Source organism: Melospiza georgiana, chromosome 8 (genome assembly GCF_028018845.1).
Source record: "Melospiza georgiana isolate bMelGeo1 chromosome 8, bMelGeo1.pri, whole genome shotgun sequence".
NCBI classification, from domain to species: Eukaryota; Metazoa; Chordata; class Aves; order Passeriformes; family Passerellidae; genus Melospiza; species Melospiza georgiana.
Genome location: NC_080437.1, coordinates 10,979,383 through 10,984,876, shown reverse-complemented (window position 1 = coordinate 10,984,876; position 5,494 = coordinate 10,979,383). Strand labels below are relative to the sequence as shown.

Genomic DNA, 5,494 nt, shown 5'->3' with positions numbered 1-5,494 from the left:
TGAGCCTTCCTCAGCACAAGAGTTAACTCTGATTTTACCAATGAGAGCAGAGCAAACAGTCAGAGAGGCACGCCAGTTCTTGCCTTGTCTGGAAAGGGCCGTTGGAGCTCTTGTCAGACTTGTACCCAAACACACAATCAAGGCTTAGGCTCCCTGACAAATGGGAGACCAGCTCTTAAGTGCTTGACTTTACATGCTGCCCACTTTAAGCCAGACCTTATTCCACAACAAAACCCAGAAAACCAACAAACTGAAAACCATCTTGGCCTTATTAGCTTGGCACAGCTCTAGCTGCCTGCTCTAGATCAGAGATCCAGTCCTTCTAGACCAGTGATCATAAATGTGGTTTTATATGTGTAATCAAAGGAATACATGCAAGCCAGGCAGAGTGTAAGTATTATCTTTATTTAAGAGTATATGTAGTAGAAACTTGTTTACAAAAATTTCAGTGGTGTTACATTTTGATCTTTATTGTCCAAAGCTTTTGCCCCATGAAGTTGCTTGGTTTGCTACATTTTTTACAGCTTTTTCACCAGTTTCAGCAACCTTGTAGACTTCATCAAGTGCTTTTAAAAGAGAAAAAAAACAAAGGTAACTGTAGCATCATTGCAATAGCTACCCCTTTCCCACCAGGTGTGGGACAAGAAGCAAGGCAGGGTTGAGGACCCTGTGTGGGTCATGACATTTTGAAATTAACACAAACATTACAGTACCTTTCTGACCAGCAGCCTTAGCCTGTTCTGTTGCTTGCTGCACAGTCTGGTTCACAGTGTCAACTGCAGTTCAGAGAAAAAAATAGTCAATTAAGCAGTCTTGAACCTTCCCCTAATTTCAACAGCCACATTTTCAAAGGGTTCCCTAAATGTTTCAGGGCTAGAAGATGAATAATTATTCCATAAGGGTGGGCATCCTGGTCTAGCAGTAGAGGTGCTATTAGGACTCTGGCTGCAGTTCCCCACAGTATCCATCTGTCTTGGTATAGATGAAGATTATGGATGTTAATGTGGGGCACCTGGACTACCAAGAAACAAGCACTGGTAGAGAATTAGGTGCAATGAAAGTGTCCTTTTATTTAGCCTGGCTAGGATCTGCTGAGAGCAGTTTGATTGGTAAAGATTCTTTTACCAGCTGCATAAACTGCTGCTCACTCTCTGAACTGGCATGCTGTATGAGCAGCACATCAAAAATGGTTAGTCTAATACTTCTTGTACCTGAAGAAAAGGTATTCTGTAAAAGGCCAGAGTATTTTTAAAGGCATGGAAAAGTTCAGCAGAAGAGACATACTGAAAAATGAAGAGCAAGAGAAGGTGCTGTCTTAAAGGCCTGCAGCCTAGAAAAAAATAGTGGTAAATATTTGGATGATCAGCTTCCAAAAGCTGATCAGGGAAGTCTTGTGACAAGAGTCAGAAGCTTGGGGCAAATGGCCTTGCATTGGACCTGTATTCATTTTATTACCCCTGGCTCCAATTACTACTTTTTAAAAAAAACACCATTGATATCTTCTGCACAGCAGATACTGACTGGCTGGCTGACTGAGCAAGACATTCCTCATGGAAGTGGCAGGAGGGAGAAATGCTGAGGTGGTGAGAGATGTTTAAGTAGACTGGGAGTGTCTAAAACTTCAAAGGTCTCCAAGCTTGCATTGAATATCTCTTCAACAGTGGTTTTATTAAGTGTCTTGTAAAACCAGTGACCTATTTCACCTGGAGCTTGTAGGACATTTTCTACTGCTCAAAATACATGCTAATTATCATTACATGCCATCTTGCTGCAGTTGCCTAATGTGAGTGATGTTCACTGCTCATAAGATGCAGCTAAGACAAATGCTTCCCATGGCAGTCTTAGGTCACAGCCAAGTTTGTAACTCCCTTCAGGACCCATGGCATAGATGCTAATTTTAGATACTTGCAAAGCTCAGTTGTGCCACTCTGTACTTGGCAACGGCTCATGGGACGGCGCCTTTGGGGCACGTGCAGGCACAACAGAAGTGGTTCAGAAAAAAGGTAATGAACAGTTGCAAAGCCACCAGATAGTCTTTTTTTACTTGAAATCTGCCATTAATCCCCCTTCATTTTCATTTAAATGGGGGTTTAGAGGGTACCTCTATAATCCTTCCAGTCAGTGCACTACTAAGAGTGGCATGATGAGTTCAGCATCACCTGCTGTGTATTTACTGCCTGACATCAAGGTAGGTGCAGATTGCACAGAAGTGGCCAAGTCAAGCCAGTGCCTGGGACCACCCTCTGTTGTTCCAGAATCCAACTCTGGCTGCAAGAGCCATGCTGCAGTGCAGGACTTGCTGGGAAGATACAGGCAGGGCTCAGGCAAAGGGCTTCAGACAGATGATATCCAAACAGCTGGTTCAGCTTCAAGTGCTTGGGACAGAGGGGCAAGGGCTGCAGCTACTATTTATAAACTTTGCTCTTAGAGTCTGTTGACTCCTAAACACTTTGTTCCATCAGCTGATTGAGATTAGTACTCAGCTCCTCTGAAGATGACAAATGTCCCTTCTAAATCATCCATATTGTCTTCCAGCATAGGAAACAGTAGATGTTTCCCCCATGCTAAAGAAGTTAGGAACATCAAAAAGCTGCCACAAAATACACATTTCTAGGACTACTCTATGGCAAAATTAGAAACAAATCTTCAGTTGAAAAATTGATGGCTCCTTTCCAATTGCCCTCATCCTGCTGCTTTTGTTTCATGCTCCAGCATAAAAATAGCTGAATTAAGAATAAATCCAAATTCTTTGGAAAAGAAGGTGGCTGTGGGATTGTTCATCCTTCATCTTCCTAGCAAAATGAACCAAGTCATGGTAAATAAGGCTTCCCACTTGCTTCACTGGGCACATAGCCCACAAGGAATATTTCTACAGCATTTGAAGTCACAGGCAAAATAACTGGTTTTAAGAGTTTACCTAAATGTCATGTAAAGAAATATGAAACAGTTTCCAGTGCTCACATACTAAGCACAAATACTTCAGGAATCTCAGCAGTGCAACTCTCCATGTTAAAGCTCCACTAACAATTGTTATTTAACTTCAGGGCCAGTTCAGCAAAACTCTGCAGGAGTGGACTTGGCTCACCTGCAGCTGCACTTGTGCTCTTGGTGGGCTGTGTGAGTGCAGTGCTGGCAGGGCTGGAGCACTGACACCAGGGCACTGAACTGCACCTCTCTGGGCAGCATGGAGTGAATCAGAGCCCTCAGAGCTGGTACACTGTGCTGCTACACAACTCCTATTTGTCATGGTTGGTCATATTAGGAAGCAAAGCCCTAAATGAGCAGCCTTGCCTCCACTCTGCTTTCTGCTGTCCTGTCATCAATGCATCATCATCTAGGCACCCACACACTATGAGCCAGAGCAGGAAAAGTTGTTGGAAACCCAGTCGTTAATATCAGACCTTCATTTTCTGTAGTGTTAGAGGGCTTGGAGATTCCAGGATGTGCTGACCCCACCCTTGAGGGCAGCATCTATAGAGTTCCTGCCCCGGGGGCAGGTTTGCTCCCAGCAGCAGGGGCGGGAACAAAGCAAATACTTTAACACCCAAGGCACAGGAGGACGGAAAGGAGCAATTTGTATTTACCTGCCACTTGTGCAGCACTTCCAGCTTGTTGCACAGCGTCCTCAGCGAGCTTCTTCCCAATGCCGAACATGGCTGCGCTCAGTCCTCCCTCCCTGGGTGAGATGGGCGAGTGAATCCCTAAGTTCGGTTCTGTTACACTGTTTGGCAAAGTGCAGCTTTTTATAGACAAAGCAGGACTCCTCCCAGTAGTTAGAGGGCAAATGCAAACTGGAACCGGGAGAAGTCATGAGCGCTTGTTGGGTGATTAATATACCAGGCATAAAAGGGTGAAGAGACATTAATGTTTGTTTTGATTTCCTCCCCGGAGAGAGGGCGTGGATTCATCGGCAGAAGTTTTCCATAGCCCAGGAACGAGAGCTTTGTTTTTCCCTATCGGGGAGTTGGTAAACAGTGTGCATGCCACAGCTGTCCTGAGCAAAGGCTCCAGTGCCGCAGGGGGACATGCAGGCTGGCACAGCCCGTCGTGAACCGGGCAGAAAAACATTGCATTGCAAAACACTGCGCTGAGGAATTGCTTAAATCAACTCTGTCGTTTCAAAACCTTACATAGAAAAGTATCCAGTTTCAGATGATTCTTGCCCACATTCTTTTGGTCCCCAGTGGGACTTAAAATTCACGGCTATAAAAAGAAATGGGAGGCACTAAGCCTGCTTTGTAAAGCGTCTGATGAAATCTTTATTGTGTTAGAGTAGGCTCATAATTTTGTGGTGTGTCATAATTAATATTTTAACCTCTTATTCCCAAGGTCTGGTTCAGGAGAGTGGGTTTGTGTCCTTCCCCACTGTCCCCACAGCAAACACTTGACAGGACCCAGCACAGCCTCCAGAGTCTCAGGGTCAGCGACAGCTGGTGAGGTTCAGGTGGGCTCACTGCCAAAAAGCTGAGCTGCCCAGCCTGGTGCCCCCAGCTGTAGCCATGGGATGGGATGTGCAGGAGGCAGACTGCTGAGATGTGGCCCCCACAGAGCCCTGGTTCCTCTCACAGGGCACCTTTATGTTGTCCAGCCACACAGGAGCTGACCTCACCCCAAAACACTGAGCCCACTTTTTTCTGGGATCACAAGCTTTCCAGCAAAGCTACTGTTGTGCCTTTTCACACAGGACAGAGGGTTTCACTCTGTTGGTCAAATAATTACTGCCAAATACAGGGTGAAAATGCACAATCTACCTCAGAACAAGGGTTTACGTATCAAATTGTTCTGTATCCTACAGCTGCCACCACAGTAGGCCCTGGAATATGTCTCTTGACATGGCACTTCATGAGCAACAGTTCCTCTGCAATGTCCCTTTTCAGCATTACAATAAAAGCTCTGCTTTCTTCCCACCACCACTGCTTTGTTTTTGTTTTGGTTTTTTGCGTTTGTTTTGTTTTGTTTTTTTTTTTTTTTACAGACCACAAAATCCTACTTTATATCAATTAAATAGGATATAGAGTTACTGAGAGTAAAGAGGGTTCCCTTCCTCATTTTATCTTCTGACAGCAGGGAAAGGATTATTCACTATTCAAATTATTATCTGAAAGCAAATTCTACCAGAATGTACTCACAAAGAAAAGAAAAAAAACACAGAAGGAAAGTAACAATATTGGTTTTAAACTGACATCAAGTCAAGGGTTGTTGACAAAGTTCAAAACAGACCTGCAATGCAGGAAAAAAGAAAACAAACCCAGAAATATTTCAGATAACTCGGACCAGCATCTGACCAGTGGAAATTCTTTGCACAGCAGCCAAGCAGTGAAACGTACACATTGTTCCCTGTGACATCCTCAGCTACCCAGAGCCAGCCCTGTTCACAGGAAATTGCAATTTCCCCGTCCTGTTCTGCTGCTGCTCCTGTTACTGATAGCAGAGAGATGTGTAAAGACAGCAAGACTCACAGTCAGCAACAGGTTTGTATATTTGCCGAGGTGTG

The 5,494-nt window shown here is 44.5% G+C and overlaps 1 long non-coding RNA gene across 1 annotated transcript; it reads right to left on the bottom strand.

The window, feature by feature from the left end:
- Positions 1-387: 387 nt before the first annotated feature.
- On the bottom strand, positions 388-4,869 carry LOC131086568 (uncharacterized). Its single transcript, XR_009114767.1, has 3 exons — positions 3,585-4,869; positions 714-776; positions 388-566 (listed from the first exon to the last, which is right to left on the bottom strand). It is a non-coding gene; the product is annotated as an uncharacterized LOC131086568 (long non-coding RNA).
- Positions 4,870-5,494: the final 625 nt, after the last annotated feature.